The sequence below is a fragment of the Lissotriton helveticus genome, chromosome 11, assembly GCF_964261635.1.
Source record: "Lissotriton helveticus chromosome 11, aLisHel1.1, whole genome shotgun sequence".
Taxonomy (NCBI): domain Eukaryota; kingdom Metazoa; phylum Chordata; class Amphibia; order Caudata; family Salamandridae; genus Lissotriton; species Lissotriton helveticus.
Window position 1 is genome coordinate 323,844,987 of NC_136072.1, and position 12,185 is coordinate 323,857,171.

The window sequence follows — 12,185 nt, forward strand, 5'->3', positions numbered from 1 at the left end:
TTTGTAAAGGGTTTTTTCCTGAAAGCGGCAGCAGCTGCTATGCGTACCTTTATAGAACACAATTGAAGCCAAGACTTACCAAATGAAAAAGGTATGGAAGTACTACTTCCTCTTGACATCTAATTAGGATACATTTATTTTCTGAAAACCAAATGCAAAACTCATCATTTAAAAGAACAGAATGCTTTCATGAAAGGACGTGTGGCTTTCCTCAAAATGTCCCAGCAAAATTGTGGAAGAGCTAGAGGACCATATCGCATGAGTTCAGGAGCCAGGCTGCCAAGTTCAGCAATTGAAGGTTGCGGTGCAGGATTTGGCACCTGAATCTGAATAAGAGAATCTGCCTGCTTTGTAATCTCCTGGGTAGCTGTTCTAATAGTTGTGGAAAGCCAGTGGATGACCACAGCCATGGCTGTTCTGGAGTGATGAGGATTCTCCTCACTTAGTTTTTCACCAGTTCAATAAACACCAATGGACACAGTATGATACTGCTTTTTATGAACCAGATGTTAAGAAAGCTATAGATGAAGATTTTCATTTTCTGAGATGGGCTGCAATCAATAGCATGTACTTTGAACAAGTTTGTATTGCCGACTTGAGGCCGCAAGGTATAACTTTCAACTGATAATGAATATTTCCTACCAATAACCTCAAAAATCATCAATGCTTCTAAATGATGGGGTTGTGAAAATAAGTATCTACAGATCTATGGCACACATCAAATGAATGGGGTTGTGGATACATCTGGTGAAGGGCCAATATTAGAAACTGCTCCCATTGAATGAACCTGTCATAGCCCTGAGATATAGAATAGGTTGGCATGCAATTTTTATTATTCCTGAAAGACCGGGTACAAGTGGTGGCTATGGTTGACTTTGAATCAAGACCTTTCGAACTCCCCGGGGGGGTCCCTCAGGGATCTTCCCTTAGCCCCACTTTATTTAATATCTATGTATCCTCTCTCGCCCCGGTGATCCGATCCTTCGGGTTTGAGTTAACATCCTACGCGGACGACACCCAGATTGTGGTCTCGGTGCTTCCGGGGAAAGAGCTGGAGGTGGCAGCCAGGTTCCAGGACTGCATGTCTGCAGTGAGCTCCTGGATGGCAAAAAGCTGTTTAAAATTAAATTCCTCCAAGACAGAGGTGCTTGTCTTTGGATCCAACTCAAACCTTTGGAGTCCCAGATGGTGGCCGACAGATATGGGAGCTCCGCCCTCTCCGGCTCAAAAAGTGAAAAATCTGGGAGTCATTATAGACAACCAACTTTCCGTCAAACCCCAAGTCAAGGCGCTGACTTCATCCATATATTGGATTTTGAAAACCATTAGGAAAGTTCTTCCCTTCTTACCTGAGGGAAGCAAAAAGACAGTAGTGACGGCACTCGTTCTCTCGTGCCTCGACTACTGTAACAGCCTCCTTCTCGAGGCCCAACAGGGGGTGTTGAATAAATTCCAGGTCCTACAAAACGCGGCAGCCCGCCTTATTGGAGGTTTGCCCAAGTTTTCATCAGTTATTAAGGAACTGGAGAAATTACATTGGCTCCCGATGCGGAAGAGGATTATGTTTAAAGTCATCTGCATTGCCTATAAGGCATTGCATGGTTTGGGTCCGGTGTTTCTTCAGGATCATTTCTAGTGGTACAGACCAGGGAGACATCTGAGGTCTGCCAGTATGGGATTGATTAAAACAGCTCGGATCAGGAAGGTTCGATGGGGGGGCAGGAGCTTTGTTGGGGGAGCAGCAAAGGCTTGGAACTCCCTCCCTCTGAACCTTGTTATGTTATGTTATGTAACATTTTTAATGCGCACAGATGCGCACAGATGCTCCAGCAAAAGAGCGTCCTGGCGCAGGGAAAGGCAGACACAACACAACACTAAAACCAGCACCAAAAACAGAGCACTTAAAACAGGGGGAGTTTAAAACAGAAAAGTTTTAGATCATCCAGAAGACGGATTTCCAGGGGGAGCGCATTCCAGAGAACTGCAGCTTTCACTCGGAAGGAGCGTCCTCCCATCCGGCTGAGTCTGAACCGAGGCACAACCACCAAGGATTGTCCAAGGGAGCGAAGTGAGCGAGTTGGCACATAAGGAGAAATCAAATTATTAAGTAGCAAAGGTGCAGACTCACGAAGAATTTTAAAAACCATGCTGAGGGCTTTAAATTGGATTCGCTTATTCATCGGGAGCCAATGTAGGGACCGCAGAGTGTTGGAGGTAGGGCAAGCCCGAGGCAAGCCGACCACCGCCCTAGCCGCAGCATTCTGGACTCGCTGTAAACGGAGAATCTCAGCTTGGTTCGCTCCTAAAAGGAGTGAACTAGCATAGTCCAGGCGAGAAATAATCATCGCTTGAATGACCAGCTGTCTTGTAGGAGCATCGAAGAATTTGAGCAGGGGTCTTAGCCCACGTAATACTCCAAAACAGCAGGCCGCCACTCTCTTCGTGTGAGTCACAAAGCTTAACGTATGGTCAAGCCATACTCCCAAATTCCTGAGTTCCAGGACAGGGGCTGGCGCTGTTCCCAGCTCAGAAGGCCACCATCCATCTCCCCAGAGGTCCGCATCCCTTCCAACGATCATCACCTCCGTTTTTGATGCGTTCAGCTGGAGACAGTTGTTATTCATCCAGCTGGCCACCTCTCTCAGTCCACTGCGGAACCTGAGGGCATCCTTCTTGGCATCCCCGCTGATCGTAACCGCCAGCTGAGTGTCGTCGGCATAGGAGACCATGGTTAGGCCCCATTGCCTGGCGACTTCAGCCAGCGGCTGCACGTACAGATTAAAAAGCGTGGGACTCAGCGAGGAGCCTTGAGGCACCCCCAGGTCCAACGGATGGAATTTGGACTGAAAGGGAGGGGTGGCAACGCAGAAGGAGCGATCACTAAGGAAGGAGCGGAACCACTGCAGAGCTGAACCACCAAGGCCAATGTCCTGCAAGCGGTGTAGAAGGATGCGATGGGAAACAGTGTCAAAGGCAGCGCTCAGGTCTAATAAAATAAGCGCTGCCGTTTGACCTGCATCCAATACAATCCGCAAGTGCTCAACCATTGCCAGAAGGGCCGTCTCGGTGCTGTGACCAGCACGGAACCCATTCTGCACGGGATCCAGGACATTAACTTGGGTCATATGCTCTGTGAGGGCCAGATTTACATGGGCCTCCATGACCTTGGCCGGCCAAGGGAGCAAAGATATCGGGCGGTAGTTTTCAGGTTTCGACGGATCCAAAGATGGTTTTTTTAGGATCGGGGAAACTACCGCTTGCTTCCACTTGGCAGGAACAAGGCCAGAAGTCAGGGAGAGGTTGATCAGAGAACACACTATTGTGCGTCCCTGAAAGGCAGCATCCCTGAAAAGGGCCGATCTTACCGGATCTGCAGGCGAGCCAGATTTGACTCGCAAGGCCCATTTCGCAAACTCCTCATTAGAAATCATACACCAATCTGTTAGCTTTCAGAGAGAACCTCAAAACATGGCTTTTTACCCTCTAGCCAGGGAATCCTAATCTCAGGGAGTTACCATTTTTAGCGCCAGGACACCGGTTGGTATTTGTGCGCTCCACAAGTGTTATAATAAATAAATAAATAAGGAATATGCTACTTACCAGTATGCATCTGTTCTTGGCATGTAGGGCTGCTGACATTTATATCTATGCATAGATCGCCGCCTAGTGTTTGGTCCGGATGATTGCACATTGTTGTCCTGGAGAGTCTTCAAAGTATCACGAGATAGGTGGCTCCTCCCCTGGACTACAGTGCGCATGGGCATCCCCTCCATGCTCGGATTGTTTTTCGCCATTGTGGCAGAGATGGAGTGTGATATAGTAAGTGATGACCATGCGTTAGAATGAGTGTGAATGCTACAGCTGCGACAGGCACCGGGGAGGAGGGCGGGCGATATAAATGTCAGCAGCCCTACATGCCAAGAACAGATGCATACTGGTAAGTAGCATATTCCGTTCGAGGCATGTGGGCTGCTAAATTTATATCTATGCATAGAATAAATAGCAGTACCCTCCTTATTGGCGGTTGCCCGTGCCAGCTGCAGCAGTCTGAAAGAGAGTTCTGAGAACAGCCTGACCTACAGCAGCTTGCTGTTTTGAGTGTACATCCACGCAGTAGTGTTTGGTGAATGTGTGTATGGTGGTCCATGTAGCTGCTCTACATATGTCCTCTAGAGGAATGTTACCTAGGAAAGCCATGGATGCCCCCATTTTGCGTGTGGAATGCGCTCTTGGGGGAACTGTTAACGTGCGTTTAGCCTTTTGATAACAGATCTGGATGCACTTAACAATCCATCTGGCTATACCTGATTTAAAAATTGGATTGCCTTTGTGTTGTGGAGAGAAGGCAACGAATAGTTGTTTAGTTTTCCTGAAGTCTTTAGTTCTGTCTATGTAATACAGGAGAGCCCTTTTAACATCAAGTGTGTGTAGTGCTCTGTCTGCCACTGAATCAGGATTTGGGAAGAATACAGGTAGTTCGATAGTTTGGTTAATGTGGAACTGTGAAACTACCTTGGGCATAAACTTGGGGTTGGTGCGCAGCACAACCCTATTAGCATGAATTTGAATGAAGGGTTCCTGAATAGTGAGGGCTTGCAGCTCACTAACTCGTCGTAGTGACGAAATTGCGACCAGAAAAGCCACTTTCCATGTGAGAAATTGTATTTCACAAGAGTGGAGAGGTTCAAATGGTGGGCCCATGAGCCTGGTGAGGACTATGTTGAGGTTCCAAACCGGCGAAGGCGGGTGTCTTGGAGGAATGACCCTTTTTAGTCCCTCCATAAATGCTTTAATGGCTGGCACTCTGAAAAGGGATAGGTGCTGTCTATTTTGAAGATAAGCCGCCATTGCTTCTAAATGTACCTTGATGGAACTATACGCTAGGTTACACCTGTACAGGTGCAGCAAATAGCATATGATGTTTTGCGTGGAAGCATCAAGTGGATTTATGTTATTGTTGGAGCAATAGATAACAAAACGCTTCCATTTTGCCGCGTAGCAGGCCCTGGTGGTGGGATGCCTAGCTTCCTTTATGATGTCCATACAGTCAGGAGGTAGATGGAGGTAGCCAAACTATGACCTCAGGAGCCATATTGCAAGGCTCAACTGCTGCGGATCTGGGTGCTGAATGTCTCCATGGCTCTGAGTGAGGAGACTGGGTGTGAGTTTTAGGCGCTGGAGGGAACCACGGAAAGTTCTAGGAACGTTGTGTACCATGCCTGTCTCGCCCACGTTGGAGCAACCAGGATGAGCGTCATGGAGTGTTGCCTCAGTTTGCGTGCCACCAGCGGTATGAGTGGTGCTGGAGGAAAGGCGTACGCAAATTTGTTCGACCAGTTCATCCATATCGCATTGCCCCGAGACTGCGGGTGTGGGAACCTGGCGGCGAAGGCGCGGCATTTTGCGTTTTCGTGTGTGGCAAAGAGGTCTATCTCTGGATGACCCCACTGCTGGAAATAGGGCTGGAACACTGAGGGATGTATCTCCCACTCGTGCATTTGGTGGCTGTGATCCGCCATCTGGTTGTCCTTGCCCGGGAGGTGTTCCGCCATGAGGAACATGTTCCTCTGAATGGCCCACTTCCACATGCACTGCGCTAGGTATGACAATTGAGGGGAGTGTGTCCCTCCCTGCTTCATGGCAGTCATGTTGTCCGTCCGGATCAACACGACTTTGTTGCAGAGATGCACCTTGAATGCCTTCATTGCCATGAAGATTGCCATCAGTTCCAATAGGTCGATGTCCATTTTCTGCTGTCGCGGTGTCCATAGTCCCGGCACTGTATAGTGGAGGACATGCGCCCCCCCAGCCTTGGAGAGATGCGTCCGTTGTCAGTACTATCTGTGGCACAGGCTCTTGGAACGGTCGTCCCCTGCAAAGGTTTTGTGTGCTCTACCAATGCAGAGAGTTGTATGCACGACCGGTCACCAACACTAGGTCTTTAAGCTGTCCATGAGCCTGGTTTCACTGGCGCGCCAAGCATTCCTGAAGCGGACGCATGTGTAGCCTCGCGTGGGGGACTATAAAGATGCAGGAGGCCATCATGCCTATTAGTTGCATGAACACCTGCGCTGGGAGTGAGTGTTGTGGCCTGAATTTCTGAATGAGCACTCGCATGCTGTTGACTCTTGCTGAGTTTGGTTGCGCTGTGGCAGCGAGCGTGTTTATTTCCGCGCCTAGGTACTGCTGTACATGTGCGGGTTGAAGATGGGACTTTTGGTAATTGAGCGAAAAGCCCAGACTGTGTAGGAGGTGAATTGTGCGGGACATGTGGTCGGCACACTGCTGGGCTGACTTTGCCTGTACAAGCCAGTCGTCCAGATACAGATAGACATGGATGTGTTGCCGCCGAAGATGCGTGGCAATTGTCGCTAAGCACTTGGTAAACACTCTGGGGGCCGTAGTGACCCCGAAAGGCAGGACTTTGAACTGGTAATGCTGGTTGTTGATGGTGAACCTGAGATACTTTCTGTGACTGGGGTGAATGGGAATGTGGAAGTAGGCATCCTTTAGATCTAATGTTGCTAGGAAATCTCCTTGACTGAGCAACGGCAGAACTTGCTGTAACGTTAGCATGTGAAAGTGTTCTGACAGGATGTATTGGTTTAGAAGTCTGAGGTCTAGAATGGGCCGCAGAGACCCGTCTTTCTTTGGGATTAAGAAGTACAGCGAGTACACCCCTGTACCCTGCTGTTCTAAAGGCACAAGTTCTGTGGCGCCCTTTTGCAGCATGGATATGACTTCCTGCTGCAATAAGTGCATGTGCTCGGCAGACATAGGACAGTGCTTTGGGGGTATGTTGGGCGGGGTGGAGGTCAGTTCTAGACAATAACCGTGTTGTATAAGTTGTCTCACCCACCTGTCCATGGTAATGCTTTCCCAGACTGGCAGGAACTGCTGGAGTCTCCCCCCGACCGGTGTTATATGTTCGGGGGGCAGTGACAAGACGTCACTGCTTGTTAGTGGTGGAGGACCTGGTGTTATTATTTCCACGTCCTCTGCCCTTGCTGCTGTTCCCACAGTATCCACCCCTATTGTTCTTGTTATAGGTGGTTTGTGTGCCCCCTTGGTGTACTGGGCTTGTTGCGATGCTTGTCCTCTTGAGGCTCCCCTGTTACCGGAGCGACGAAAGGAACCGCCCCTGAACTGCTGAGACTGCAGAGCTCCCATGGATTTCGCAGTTTCAGTGTCTTTTTTAATCTTTTCAAGAGTGGTGTCCACCTCCGGACCAAACAGGAAGTCAGGGTTTACTGGCTAATTCAGCAGGGTAGTTTGGATCTCCGATTTAAATCCAGAGATGCGGAGCCAGGCATGCCTCCTGAGCATAGCGCTAGTGTTTATGGCCCTAGCTGCTGTGTCGGCTGCAGCCAACGCCCACTTAATGGACGCGTTGGAGATTAACTTCCCTTCTTGTATAAGCATTTCTGCCCCTTCCTTATAAGCATCTGGCAGGTGTTGCAGTAACTGCTCTAACGTGTCATAGTGTGCCCTGTCATATCTTGCTAACAGGGCCTGGGTATTGGAGATTCTCCAAATATTAGCAGCTTGAGCTGCCACACGTTTTCCAGAGGCCTCTAAGATCTTGGACTCTTTGTCCGGAGGAGGAGCATCACCCGTCGTCTGTGAGTTCGCTCTTTTGCGAGCATTAGCCACTACTTAGGAGTCCAGTGGGAGTTGTCCCCTGATGTAGGTAGGATCCACAGGCGCAGGCTAGTACTTCCTCTCAATCCTTGGGTTCACCACCCTTGCTTTAGTGGGCTCTTTAAAAATGTCACTTGCATGTTTGAGCACACCTTTGAGCATAGGCAGAGTTTTAATAGACCTTTCTGAAGTGGAGAACGTATCAAAAAGAAAGTCTTCCTCCCCTGGGTCAGCGTGCATATCTACGTCATGGTTATGTGCCGCCCTCTCAATCAGTGCGTTGAACGCAGCAGTATCTTCAGTAGGCGAAGGCTTGATAGCATAAGAAAGAGTATCAGGGGTGGTGTGTGGCTCAGCAGGGTCCACAGTGTCAGCCCACGGCTGGGACTCATCCTGATCAGTATCCATGGGATAGTTAAACTGGTCCTCATTGTCCCCTTCTTCCACATCCTCAGTGACATTTGTGGGAGAGTAGGTATAGTCCTGATCATATGATTGCATGGGCTCAAAAAGAACAGGAGAGGTGGTAGAGTCTCTCTTTCTTTAGCGGTATCCTATAATGTTCCATAGGCGTTTCAGGCCTGATTTTTCGCTTGTAAATGGTGAGTCGACCCGATTTGGAGTCGATGTAGAGTTTGGACTGGTTGTCGTGGGACGGTGGCTGGAACACAACGTCGTCCGACCGTGGCTGAGTGGTTGCGGCAACTGACGTCGACTTGGAAGAGTCGGAAGCCTGTGTATGTAGAACCTGTTTAGGCCGTACTGTAGGGGGTAGTCCGAACTTCATGGGCGCCGTAAGCATTGGCGACGGACTCACTTTCTTCGATGGCGTCGGTGTCTTCCATTCGACCGACTTCGACAGTTCAGCGCGTTTGAGGCCGTGCATCGATTCGAGCCGTTGCTGTGGTGCAGGAACGCCCTTGGTCTTCAACGCATTCGGGTCTTTCGATCCAACTTTCGTCTTCGGGTCGAAGGCCTTGACCAACAGTGGCTTCTTAGTCTTCGGATCGATGGTCTTTTGGGCCTAGAGTCCTTCGGAAGAGCCGCCATCTTTGGAGCCGGCAGTCGACGGGAGCGTGACGTGTTTCACTGCAGACACAGGCGTAGTCGATCCGATCTTCGATTCGACGCCCCCTTTCGACCCAGAGGGGTCGAACGTACGTTTCGACTTGGAATGTTCCGAAGTCGTGGAGTCTACGTTTTTTTTAACCAGTGTCGGATTCGATTTATTGTCTTTTGGTTTCGGTTTGTCCACTGAGTGTGGTCGATCGACCGATGGCTCTTTGGAAATGTTCTTAGTCTGGCCTTGAAGCGGGACTAGAGAACGGTGTTGAAGATTTTGGCTAAGGCCTTCCGGCGATGCCTCGACCTGAGCCGTGGAAGAGTCTTTATGAGGCCCTGCTACTGCGGTTGGGCCTAGCTCCTCGCTTGAGTCGTCATCAACGGCTCCGATAGGTTGTACGTCGTCCCCTACCTCGACGATGTCTTCATCATGGACGTAGAGTTCTTCCTCGTCCTCGTTGTAGGTGGAGACTGGCTCCGACGCAGGATCCGAGTGCTCCGGATCCTCTTCATGTACATGTTCTTTGTCGTCACCACCGAAGAAGTTCTCCGGGTCCGGAGCCGATTCTCGGGCCGACTGTCGTGCAGCGCGTCGAAGACGAAGAGTTTTCTTCGACCTGAATTTTGAACAGGTCATACAGCGGTCTTCATCGTGGTCCGGTGAGAGACATTTGTTACACACCGGGTGCACGTCGATGTGTGGATATTTAGAGTTGCAGACAGGGCAGCGCTTGAACGGGCTCCGTTCCATCGTCGATGGCCTTTGGTGTCGAAAGGCAGAAAAGTCTTCCGAAGTCCAGTTGAAGAACTGGAAAGTTAAAAGGCACCGAACGAAAGACAATACCGACGCCCCTAAGGCCTTTTGGCCTCGAAACAGAGTAACTAATATATATACCAAACTTGAGTTAAGAAGTACATCCGAACCCAATGTCGGAAAAAAACAATCTGAGCATGGAGGGGATGCCCATGCGCACTGTAGTCCAGGGGAGGAGCCACCTATCTCGTGATACTTCGAAGACTCTCCAGGACAACAATGTGCAATCATCCGGACCCAACACTAGGCGGCGATCTATGCATAGATATAAATTCAGCAGCCCACATGCCTCGAACATAAATTTTCAGTACTTTCTTTCGAATCACATACTTCTTCTGTGATCTTTTCTTGGATCTCTCCACCAGGGGTTAATGGAACTGGTGGAAAGAGCAGGGGTAGAAAGGGCACTATCGCCATGTTTTTTCCTTAAGCCTGCCATAGTGCAATTGGCCAAGCTGAAGAACCTCCGCCAGGGCGTTCGATTTAACCTCCATTGTAGGGAGCTGCAGGTCAAGAACCTCTACAGCCCATCTCATGACCATAGCAAAGATGTACTCTCCTCTGTGGCATGACCAGGGGGAGAGACAAGTCCAATGTTTGGGGAGGTTTCAAGACCACTGGCATCCTGCAATTCGGCATATCAATTGTCCTCATTGCATTGTGTGACTAATACGCGAGCCTCTTCATAGTCATTGTCTGAATCTGATCCAAAGACCTGATGTAGTGTTTGAGCTCTGCTGTGTTTTGGGAGGGCAAGGTATTGGTGCCGGAGGGATTTGCAACAGACTGCACTTCAGTAGGATCAGGTACGGCCTCTGTCTAGATGAAGCCAGTTCGGAGTTTGAGACTACTATAGGTAAGAGCTGCTCTTCTGTCGCCACTGATGTGAAAGGAACCTGTGCCATCCAAGTGAACCTAAGTCTGCACTGAAGCCGGTGTGGCACCCGAAACTGGTTCAAGACACATTCGGCACACAGGGGTTAGCCCACCATTGGGATACCAACTTAAGGTCTCTGTGGATCCTTGAGCCCCATGGAGCACCAGAAGGAGACTGAAGCCTGCCAAACATGCGCAGCAAGGCCTCCCTAAAGGCTGCTGTTTGCTACAAAGTATGCACTGGATCCGGAAATTCTGATTGCATCAGGACTAAACTTGGATTTGGTTCTTCACAAGTAAGACCTAGAGGTAAAATTATGTCCTCACATCCGCGCTGAAGTTCCTGAGTGGCGGTAAGCGGCAGATTCCACCATGGATTTCTCGTGCTTCTTTTGGGAATCACCCTAAGACAATGACCACGACAAGAGAATGTCTTCAGGAGTGGGATAGGACTTCACTTTTGATTTCAACCCATCACGTCTTTTGATGCTTGGTGACGTAGTTTCGCCTTGCAGTCACGTATGGTGTAGGAAGGTGGATACCTGACTATGGTTACCCCAGATTTTTTCCCTTGTGTTTAGCTGGTTTTCGACTTAGTTAGCCTGGGACCCTGCTAATCAGGACCCCAGGCTATCTGCTCTCTTTAAAATGGACTCCATGTACCCTAGGTGCATAACTAAATTGGATTTAGGTACTATAGGTACCCAGGGCATAGGTGCATCCAAGGCCTACCAGGGGCTGCAGCATATCTTTTGCCACCCCTGGCTGGCCATCCAAACTGACACAACTGGCTGATCACTCAGCTGGGGCAAGGTCGTGTAATCACCCCTTGCTTAGATATAGTATACCTATATATAAACATATATCTGGACACATATATACCTATAAGTCACTCCTATGGCAGGCCTTAACAATCCTGGAGGCAGAGTGCTTGGTTTTAGGTGAGATGGTGCTCTAGTATGAGCTGAGCCTGTCTGCAGCTTTCGGAACCATTTCCTTATAGCTGTTCCAGGATATTGCCATACCATATACTCTCTAGTGCATTATAATCCTCGCGGTTATTGCCAACTTTGGTTTGGCTTTATCAAAACATGTTGTGTAAGGTGTCATACACTTTGGAATACTACCCCCTCGCCAGTTCTGGCGACGGGGGTCGCATTCCACCCTTCTAGAGGGAAAAGACATGCTACTTTACTTAAAACGCGGTTAATTCTAACCAGAGCCTCAGCATCACAAAATGGATGCTGCTGCCACAGACACAAGTCTGGCCTCCTGCTGCTGACCGAAACCTGGCAGGGGAGGCTTGGACAAAGACTTTCCTGTCACAGGGAAGTGCTACACCACCCCAGACAGGAGATAGTGGATTGGAGCAGGGAGGGCTGAATGAAACTAGACACTGCCTGGGGCACACAAGGTGTCCCATGCAAAATCCAGTCAACCCAGTTCTGGGGCACTCCAGCCCCAGCTCTGGAGCGAAACTGGACAAAGGGAAAGGGGTGTAACCACCCCCTTCCTGGGTCCCCACCCATAGGAGGGACCTAGCAGGTAATCCAGCCCCTTGATTTGGAATAAAGGTAGGAGCTGTGCCCAGGAGCATTAGATTATCCTGACTGAAACTTTGATACAGAACTCTGGACCCTTCGACATCCCACTCGACGTGGAAGACTGAAGAATCTCCCTTGTGGTCAAGGAGTGACCACCCTGTGCAAACAGGCACCATCCAGTGCCCAACGGTTTGCTTTGTTGCAGTTCCTGCCGGAACTCGAGCGACAGATCGACAAGAACCAGCTTC

The 12,185-nt window shown here is 49.6% G+C and overlaps 1 protein-coding gene across 1 annotated transcript in view; it reads right to left on the reverse strand.

The window, feature by feature from the left end:
• Positions 1-12,185, reverse strand: part of UBXN7 (UBX domain protein 7) — a 701,503-nt gene that overhangs the window by 332,765 nt on the left and 356,553 nt on the right. The gene's annotated exons all lie outside the window — the stretch shown is intronic.